The 11,356-nt window shown below is 35.0% G+C and overlaps 1 non-coding gene across 1 annotated transcript; it reads right to left on the minus strand.

Annotated features, from left to right (window-relative positions):
* Positions 1-3,509: 3,509 nt before the first annotated feature.
* Positions 3,510-3,628, minus strand: LOC132153732 (5S ribosomal RNA). Its single transcript, XR_009437037.1, has one exon. It is a non-coding gene; the product is annotated as a 5S ribosomal RNA (ribosomal RNA).
* Between the last annotated feature and the right edge of the window lie 7,728 nt (positions 3,629-11,356).

The raw sequence follows: 11,356 nt of genomic DNA on the forward strand, positions 1-11,356 counted from the left end.
TCCAAAAGTACTAACCTGGCCCAAACCTGCTTAGATTCTGAGATTGGACATTGACTCTTTTTTTTTTTTTTTTTTTGCAAGATTATTAGACAATTAGTTGAAATTTCCAAAAGTACTAACCAGGCCCAAACCTGCTTAGATTCTGAGATCGGACATTGACTCTTTTTTTATTTAATTTTATTTTTGCAAAATTATTAGATAATTACTGAGAAAAATTCCAAAAGTACTAACCTGGCCCAAACCTGCTAAGATTCTGAGATTGGGCGTTGACTCTTTTTTTTTTTTTTTTTTGCAAGATTATTAGACAATAAGTGAAAATTTCCAAAAGTACTAACCTGGCCCAAACCTGCTTAGCTTCCGAGATCAGACGAGATCGGGCATAGCCAGATTGTTATGGCCGTAAGCGAAGGAGGCTGCAAAGAGAGGGCTATTTAAAGATCAGCCACTATAATCGCCAGTGCATTATATAAGTAGGGAAGGAAACCCAAAAGCTTACAGCACCTGGTATTCCCAGGCAGTCTCCCATCCAAGTACTAACCTGGCCCAAACCGGCTTAGATTCTCAGATTGGGCATTGACCCTTTATTTATTTAATTTTTTTTGCAAGATTATCAGACAATTAGTGAAAATTTCCAAAAGTACAAACCAGGCCCAATCCTGCTTAGATTCTGAGATCGGGCATTGACTCATTTTTTTAATATATTTATTTATTTTTTGCAAAATTATTAGATAATTACTGAAAAATTTCAAAAGTACTTACCTGGCCCAAACCTGCTTAGATTCTGAGATTGGGCATTGACTCTTTATTCATTTAAATTTTTTTGCAAGATTATTAGACAATAAGTGAAAATTTCCAAAAGTACTAACCAGGCCCAGACCTGCTTTGGTTTTCTAAGACTAGGCATTGACTCTTTTTTTAATGCAAAACTATTAGATAATTACTGAAAAATTCCAAAAGTACTAACCTGGCCCAAACCTGCTTAGCTTCCGAGATAAGATGAGATCGGGCATAGCCAGATTGGTATGGTCGTAAGCGAAGGAGGCCTGCAAAGAGAGGGCTATTTAAAGATCCACCACTATAATCGCCAGTGCATTATAAAAATAGGGAAGGAAACCCAAAAGCTTACAGCACCTGTTATTCCCAGGTGGTCTCCCATCCAAGTACTAACCTAGGCCAAACCTGCTTAGATTCTCAGATTGGGCATTGACCCTTTATTTATTTAATTTTTTTTGCAAGATTATTAGACAATTAGTGAAAATTTCCAAAAGTACTAACCAGGCCCAAACCTGCTTAGATTCTGAGATCGGGCATTGACTCATTTTTTATTTATTTTTTATTTTTTTGCAAAATTATTAGAAAATTACTGAAAAACTTCAAAAGTACTAACCAGGCCCAAACCTGCTTAGATTCTGAGATTGGACATTGAGTCTTTTTTTTTTTTTTGCAAGATTATTAGACAATTAGTTGAAATTTCCAAAAGTACTAACCAGGCCCAAACCTGCTTAGATTCTGAGATCGAGCATTGAATCTTTATTTATTTAATTTCTTTTGCAAAATTATTAGAAAATTACTGAAAAATTCCAAAAGTACTAACCTGGCCCAAACCTGCTTAGATTCTGAGATAGGGCATTGACTCTTTATTCATTTAATTTTTTTGCAAGATTATTAGACAATTAGTGAAAATTTCCAAAAGTACTAACCAGGCCCAAACCTGCTTAGATTGTGAGATCTGGCATTGACTCATTTTTTTATTTATTTATTTATTTATTTTTTGCAAAATTATTAGATAATTACTGAAAAATTCCAAAAGTACTAACCAGGCCGAAACCTGCTTCGGTTTTTTAAGACTGGGCATTGACTCTTTTTTTTATTCAAAACTATTAGATAATTACTGAAAAATTCCAAAAGTACTAACCTGGCCCAAACCTGCTTAGCTTCCGAGATCGGGCATTGACTCTTTTTTTTTTTTTTTTTTTTTTTGCAGGATTATTAGACAATTACTGAAAAATTTCAAAAGTACTAACCTGGTCCAAACCTGCTTAGATTCTGATATTGGGCATTGACTCTTTTTTTTTTTTTTTTTGCAGGATTATTAGACAATAAGTGAAAATTTCCAAAAGTACTAACAAGGCCCAAACCTGCTTCGGTTTTCTAAAACTGGGCATTGACTCTTTATTTATTTATTTTTTTTTTGCAAATTTATTATAACCTCCAAACCTGCTTAGATTCTGAGATTGGGCATTGACTCTTTATACATTTAATTTTTTTTGCAAAATTATTAGACAATTAGTGAAAATTCCCAAAGTACTAACCAGACCCAAACCTGCTTAGATTCTGAGATCGGGCATTGACACTTTTTTTATTTTTTCACAAAATTATTAGATAATTACTGAAAAATTTCAAAAGTACTAACCTGGCCCAAACCTGCTTAGATTCTGAGATTGGGCATTGACTCTTTTTTTTTTTTTTTCAAGATTATTAGACAATTAGTGAAAATTTCCAAAAGTACTAACCAGGCCCAAACCTGCTTAGATTCAGAGATCTGGCATTGACTCTTTTTTATTTTATTTTATTTTAGCTAAATTAAAAGATAATTACTGAAAAATTCCAAAAGTACTATCCTGGCCCAAACCTGCTTAGATTCTGAGATCGGCATTGACTCTTTATTCATTTAATTTTTTTTGCAAGATTATTAGACAATTAGTGAAAATTTCCAAAAGTACTAACCAGACCCAAACCTGCTTAGATTCTAAGATCGGCATTGACTCTTTTTTTATTTTATTTTTTTACAAAATTATTAGATAATTACTGAAAAATTCCAAAAGCACTAACCTGGCCCAAACCTGCTTAGATTCTGAGATTGGACATTGACTCTTTTTTTTTTTAACAAGATTATTAGACAATTAGTGAAAATTTCCAAAAGTACTAACCAGGCCCAAACCTGCTTAGATTCAGAGATCTGGCATTGACTCTTTTTTTAATTTAATTTTATTTTTGCAAAATTATTAGATAATTACTGAAAAATTCCAAAAGTACTAACCTGGCCCGCACCTGCTTAGATTCTGAGATTGGGCATTGACTCTTTTTTTATTAAATTTTATTTTTGCAAGATTATTAGACAATTAGTTTAAATTTCCAAAAGTACTAACCAGGCCCAAACCTGCTTAGATTCAGAGATCAGGCATTGACTCTTTTTTTATTTAATTTTATTTTTGCTAAATTATTAGATAATTACTGAAAAATTCCAAAAGTACTAACCAGGCCCAAACCTGCTTTGGTTTTTTAAGACTGGGCATTGACTCTTTTTTTATGCAAAACTCTTAGATAATTTCTGAAAAATTCCAAAAGTACTAACCTGGCACAAACCTGCTTAGCTTCCGAGATCAGACGAGATCGGGCATAGCCAGATTGTTATGGCCGTAAGCGAAGGAGGCTGCAAAGAGAGGGCTATTTCAAGATCAGCCACTATAATCGCCAGTGCATTATATAAGTAGGGAAGGAAACCCAAAAGCTTACAGCACCTGGTACTCCCAGGCGGTCTCACATCCAAGTACTAACCTGGCCCAAACCTGCTTAGATTCTGAGATCAGACGAGATCGGGCATAGCCAGGCTGGTATGGCCGTAAACGAAGGAGGCTGCATGTTGTTGGTTTAGATGATTTAACAAGTTTATACAATTCTTCCTCTCCTATAGTAGAGAATGAGTGGAACTGTTCCTCAGAGTTCTATAGTGCACTGTCTGATGCGATATTGTAGCTGACGGCTGAATGGTTGCAATTTTATCTCTAATAGTATCGATTTTAGAAGTAAAATATTTCATAAAGTCATTACTGCTGTGATGTTGGGAAATGTCAACACTTGTTAAGGCTTTATTTTTCATTAATTTAGCCACTGTATTGAATAAATACCTGGGGTTATGTTTGTTTTCTTCTAAAAGAGAAGAAAAGTAATCGGATCTAGCAGTTTTTAATGCTTTTCTGCAGGATAGGTTACTTTCCCGCCAAGCAATATGAAATACCTCTAGTTTTGTTTTCCTCCAGCTGCGCTCCCTTTTTCGGGCTGCTCTCTTTAGGGTGCGAGTATGCTCATTATACCATGGTGTCATACTGGTTTCCTTAACCTTCCTTAAGCGTAAAGGAGCAACTGTATTTAAAATGCTAGAAAAGAGAGAGTCCGTAGTTTCTGTTAATTCATCAAGTTGTTCTGAGATTTTGGATATGCTAAGGAATTTGGATACATCAGGAAGATAACTTAAAAGCAGTCTTTTGTGGTAGAAGTGATGGTTCTTCAATACTTGTAACAAGAAGTAGAATTTACAATTTTGGCTATATGAAGTTTGCACAAAACTAAATAATGATCTGAGATATCATCACTTGGCTGCATAATTTCAACACTATCAACATCAATTCCACGTGACAGTATTAAATCTAGAGTATGATTTCGACAATGAGTAGGTCCTGAAACGTGTTGTCTAACCCCAATAGAGTTCAGAATGTCTATAAATGCTGATCCCAATGCATCTTTTTCATTATCAACATGGATATTAAAATCACCAACTATTAAAACTTTATCTGCAGCCAGAACTAACTCGGATGTAAAATCACCAAACTCTTTAATAAAATCTGTATGGTGCCCTGGTGGCCTGTATAAAGTAGCCAGTACACACATAACAGGTTCGGGGAACAGGCACAGTCTCTATAGTGTAATATCTAGGTGAAAGAGTCTCTATGTGCTGAGAATTAACTGACCTCTGTGACGTGAGGCAGCTAGCAGACAGTCGGTTTAGCCAGTCTGTCTGCTTCCTGACCTGGGCCCCAGTTAGTCAAGTATAAACACTAAGACTATTTGCCATATTTCTAGAGAGAAATATGTGGAGGGATGAAGACCATCTCTTTTCAACAGGTCAGGTCTGCCCCAAAAGCTCATCCAATTGTCTATGAAACCTATGTTATTCTGTTGGCACCACTTAGACATCCAGCCATTGAGTGATGACAATCTGCTATGCATCTCATCACCACGGTAAGCAGGGAGGGGACCAGAGCATATTACAGTGTCTGACATAATGCTTGCAAGTTCACACACCTCTTTAATGTTATTTTTAGTAATCTCCGACTGGCGAAGTCGAACATCATTAGCGCCGGCATGAATAACAATCTTACTGTATTTACGTTTAGCATTAGCCAGCACTTTTAAATTTGCCAAGATGTCAGGCGCTCTGGCTCCCGGTAAACATTTGACTATGTTGGCTGGTGTATTTATATTCACGTTCCATACAATAGAATCACCAATAACTAGAGCACTTTCATCAGGTTTCTTAGTGGGTGCATCACTGAGTGGGGAGAACCTGTTTATTGTTTCAAATAACTAGTTAATTATAGACCAATCTCGAATCTCCCTTTTCTGTCCAAGATACTAGAAAAGGTGGTATCCTCTCAATTATATTCCTTCTTAGAGAAAAATGGTATCTGTGAGGATTTCCAGTCAGGATTTAGACCATATCATAGAACTGAGACTGCTCTCCTTAGAATTACAAATCTATATCATCAGGCCCGGCAAAGCATACGAATTTGGAAAACTAACGGAATGTATAGTTGATATACAAAACTGAAGGACGAGTATTTTTTTACTTATAAATTCAGAAAAGATAGAGGTGTTAAATTTAGGACCTAAAAACTCTGCATTTAATAACCTAGAATGCTGTCTAAGACTTGATTGCTCTGTCAATTCTTTGTCTTCAGTAAGGAACCTAGGTGTGCTATTTGATAGGTGTGCTATATGATTTTTGGTTTCCTCATAAAGCCACATCTCAAAATACATCAGCTAGAGTTCTTACTAGAACCAGGAAGTATGACCATATTAGCCCAGTTCTGTCAACACTGCACTGGCTCCCTATCAAATATACATTTTAATAAATCTTATCAAATCAAATATACATTTAAAAATCTTGTTTATTACTTATAATGCCCTGAATGGTTTAGCACCTCAGTATTTGAATGAGCTCCTTTTACATTATAATCCTCTACGTCCGCTACGTTCTCAAAACTCAGGCAATTTGATAATACCTAGAATATCAAAATCAACTGCGGGCGGCAGATCCTTTTCCTATTTGGCGCCTAAACTCTGGAATAACCTACCTAACATTGTTCGGGAGGCAGACACACTCTTGCAGTTTAAATCTAGATTAAAGACCCAACTCTTTAACCTGGCTTACACATAACATACTAATATGCTTTTAATATCCAAATCCGTTAAAGGATTTTTAGGCTGCATTAATTAGGTAAACCGGAACCGGAAACACTTCCCATAACACCCTATGTACTTGCTACATCATTAGAAGAATGGCATCTACGCTAATATTAGTCTGTTTCTCTCTTATTCCGAGGTCACCGTAGCCACCAGATCCAGTCTGTATCAGATCAGAGGGCCACTGCAGTCACCCGGATCCAGGACGTATCCAGACCAGATGCTGGATCAGCACCTAGAAAGGACATCTACAACCCTGAAAGACAGCGGAGACCAGGACAACTAGAGCCCCAGATACAGATCCCCTGTAAAGACCTTGTCTCAGAGGACCACCAGGACAAGACCACAGGAAACAGAAGATTCTTCTGCACTATCTGACTTTGCTGCAGCCTGGAATTGAACTACTGGTTTCATCTGGTTAGAGGAGAACTGGCCCCCGAACTGAGCCTGGTTTCTCCCAAGGTTTTTTCTCCATTCTGTCACCGATGGAGTTTCGGTTCCTTGCCGCTGTCGCCTCTGGCTTTCTTAGTTGGGGTCACTTCATCTACAGTGATATCGTTGACTTGATTGCAAATAAATGCACAGACACTATTTAAACTGAACAGAGATGACATCACTGAATTTAATGATGAACTGCCTTTAACTATCATTTTGCATTATTGACACACTGTTTTCTCTAATGAATGTTGTTCAGTTGCTTTGACGCAATGTATTTTGTTTAAAGCGCTATATAAATAAAGGTGACTTGACTTGAAGATACTACCTGTTATAGTATCTTGGACAGAAAAGGGAGATTTGAGACTGGTCTGTAATTAACAAGTTATTTTGGGGTCAAGTTGTGTTTTTTTGATGAGAGGCTTAATAACAACCAGTTTGAAGGTTTTGGGGACATATATTCATGACAATGAGGAATTAATAATAGTCAGAAGATGATCTATGACTTCTTGAAGCACCTCTTTTAGGAGCTTAGATGGTATAGGGTCTAACATACATGTTGTTGGTTTAGATTATTTAACAAGTTTATACAATTCTTCCTCTCCTATAGTAGAGAATGAGTGGAACTGTTCTTCAGGGGATCTATAGTGCACTTTCTGATGCAATACTGTAGCTGACAGCTGCATGGTTACAAATATGAAATACCCCTAGTTTTGTTTTCTTCCAGCTGCACTCAATTTTCCGGGCTTCTCTCTTTAGTGTACAATGTGCTCATTATACCACGGTGTCAGACTGTTTTCCTTAATCTTCCTTAAGCATAGAGTAGCAACTGTATTTAAATTGTTAGAAGAGAGAGAGAGAGTCCATAGTTTTTGTTACATCATCAAGTAGTTCTGAGGTATTGGATATGCGAAGGAATTGGGATAGATAGATCAGGAGGATTAATTACAAAGTAATCTTTTGTGGTAGAAGTGATAGTTCTACCATACTTGTAACAAGAAGTAGGATTTACAATTTTAGCTATATGAAGTTGAATATAAGATATCATCACTTGGCAACATCATTTCAACACCATCAACATCAATTCCATGCGACAGTATTAAATCTAGAGTATGATTTCGACAATAAGTAGGTCCTAAGACGTGTTGTCTAACCCCAATAGAGTTCAGAATGTCTATAAATGCTGATCCCAATGCATCTTTTTCATTATCAACATGGAAAAGTGATCATATCATTTACAAAAAGTGCTTTCATAGAAAGGGACCTCATATTCAATAAGCCAAGCTTTGTCATTTGTTTATCCATATAGCATCTGTTTTTTATTTGTTGAACCTCAATTAAATTGTTACTCTTAAATTGGTTTGGATGTTTTTTTTATTTTGTATTTCTAGTACGGGGGACAGACACAGTCTCTATAGTGTGATATCTAGGTGAAGAGTTTCTATGTGCTGATTTATGTGGCGTGAGACGGCTAGTAGACGAGTAATGTGATGAGTAAATTTTTGCTAGAAAAAGAGTAGAATAAATAACATGAATAACATGAATAACATAAATAACATGGATCTCAGAGCTGCCAAAAGCTATGAAAAGAGTGACACTTTATATCAAAGAGTATTATGCAGCCTGCAGAAGTGACTTGCATGGTTGTTGTCACCACTACAATTACTTACTGTAGTTAAAGCAAAATAAACTCATTTAATCTCTTCCAAGGCCCATATTTTCAAAATAGACACTTCTGGGAATCCGTACTCGGGTCTCAGTAGACCAAGTCAGTCATTTCGGATCCAAAATTATCCAAAATGTTCTGGTGTTGCTAAAGGAGGAGTACAGTGAGAAGTGTTTGGTACCCACAGTTACATTCCATGGTAGTAAAGCTTTTTTGTATAGGGATGAATGAGTTCTGAAGGTGTGCTTTATCAATGCTGGTATGGATTCACACACTACTGTGTGATGTAACAACAAAACTTGAAATAAAAGATTTTACCCCATGTTTACAAAGCAGATAAAATTATCTGCTTTATGTGTAAATTAATTTACAATGCCATATTACTAAATCTGTCTTTTATTATTATTTACATTTTGTTGCGGATATCATGTATTATTTGGACCAATCAGACACTCTTCTGTTAAAAGATTGTGGACAACCCTTAAAGGGCAACTAACACCTCAAGAAAAGCAAAACAGGCCTCTGCTTACCATGGCAAGCAATGTCAAATAATCTAATAACAACCATTTTATTGCTCATAGGAATGTAGGCAGAACAACTCTCACGCCCAATCGGAAAGACACACTGCCCATAAAAATATACTTTTTTTCTAATTAATTCATAGCCAAATCTTTCTACGAATGATTACACCTATCTCCAGATCATTGTGTTTTAATATTCTTCCTGTATATTGTCTTTTGTATTGTAAACTGTTTTATGCATGCATTTTGATAGAATCACTAGTAAATATAACCTCACCTAAACCATGTTTGGTATCTATGGATACGTATTGTGGTCATCTAAATGAGAGTGTATATTATTTGTTGAAACTTATGCAACAATTTTGTATTCTAAGAATCTTTCAAAGTTTTTGCATCAGCACCCAAACCATTTACATATGCAAAATACCATGCTAGAAGACAAAAAGTGGTAAAGTTTCCCCTCAGAAGTATTACCTCCATAGAAGTTAAAAGGCCTCACATTAGTGACCCACCAAGCTTTCAGTCTGGTCTCTTCTCTCATCACTTTTCCATCTTCCGCCTCATCTTCTGGCTTCAAAGTAACCTGGCAGGCCTCAAATACAGCCATATCTTCACTTTCGATGTAAGAGAAAACTCTCCCGAGCCAGAATAACATCTTTTGAGTTCATCACTCTTCAAAGAATGTGATCACAATAACACCGCCACCAAACCATCAAGACTTTCATCTGAGATTGCATCCGGGCAATATAAAAAAGCCCAAAATGAGGCCCATGCATCACTTTTAGGTACTTTTATAATCCTGTTAATCTTTTTTGGATTTTGATAACATTAAGTTAATGACGTGTTTTAATGTCGGCCTCATCTGCCTTAATATCCTCTTAGAGTTTTAATGTTCCGTTTAATTAATTAAATTCAAATATCCACTTTATCTTTCATTTTTGGTCACCCTTTTGCGATAGAAATACTAGCCTCTATAATTTCTTCAACAAAAGCATGTGAACATCACAACCCTTACAAAAACTAATCCTTGTTTTTATTGAAGTAAAATTTTCTTGTGTAATTTCTCAATCCTTGAGACTATACAATTAATCAGACAACTGTATTAGTAAAGTCATAACCATAGGCAACTATCTAGGTACAATTGTAATTTGTAAATAATAATTGTTTTATTTTTACATGTTCATTCATTTGTTTGAATGCTCCTGCTAAATACTATTCTACCTGCAAAACAGTGTTTATTTTTATTTGTGTATTATGCAAATTTGTAATGTGTATCTTTGTTTTAATAACAAATATAAAATAATGACAAATATTTTTATGTTTTTAGGTGGCTAATTGAGCAAAGTGCTTCCTTTTATTTTATTTTATTATTAGTATTAGTTCAAGAATAAAATAAAAATATCAGATTGATATCGGAATCTGCAAATAGCCAAAGCTGCAGCATCGGTATTGATATCGGAAGTGAAAAAGTGGTATCGGGACATCCCTGGTAATTAATTATAATTATTTATAAATTTCTAACTAATTTGTTACAATGTTTTCTCAAAATCATGAAAAAGGTTTTGTTCACCCAAAAATGAAATGGGCAATTGTTTTACTCATCCTCAGGCCATCAAAGACATGGTTCTTTTTATCATCAAAAAGTTGATTTATTTCACTAATTCCATTCAAAAAGTGAAACTTGTATATTATATTCATCATTACACACAGACTGATATATTTCAAATGTTTATTTCTATTAATTTTGATGATTTTAACTGACAACTAAGGAAAATCCCAAATTCAGTATCTCAGAAAATTAGAATATTACTTAAGACCAATACAAAGAAAGGATTTTTAGAAGTCTTGGCCAACTCAAAAGTATGAACATGAAAAGTATGAGCATGTACAGCACTCAATGTGGCGTGATATTCTAATTATATGACCAGCACCTGCATATTTAAAATAAATGAGAGATAAAATGCTTACTGAACATTTCCTCCATCTAACATTATTTTTAAATTGCAAAAACTGATTCCTCAGTGGAAATGAAGAGCTAAACTTTCATAAAATGTGATGTATAATGATACAATAATGATTTTTATAATGTCCAAATATTAATCCAAAAGCAAATACTGCAAAAATAAATATTTTAGGCAGTTGAATGAGCACATTAGTGGTCTTCTGGTTATAATGGCAAATTCAGGGAGTTTATCATAGCCATTTAATGATCCTTTTAAACCCTTTATTAATATTATAATGCCATGTTTTGCCTGATCTCTGAAAAATTTTGCAAGCTTGTTTAGAATCATATGGTGCATGAATTTACACAGTTTTCAGAACTTTGGAGTTTTCTTTTACAATTTATAGGCTTTTGGGTATACCAGTCCAATACAATATTTTTTTTAAATACCCTGTTATAACAGTCCAAATGCAAAAGTTCAATATTGCTTTGATTATTGTTGACCAAAATATTTTTTTTTCTAGATAGAGCAAACAACCTAGGCCTAGT

Source organism: Carassius carassius, chromosome 11 (genome assembly GCF_963082965.1).
Source record: "Carassius carassius chromosome 11, fCarCar2.1, whole genome shotgun sequence".
In the NCBI taxonomy this organism is placed as follows: Eukaryota; Metazoa; Chordata; class Actinopteri; order Cypriniformes; family Cyprinidae; genus Carassius; species Carassius carassius.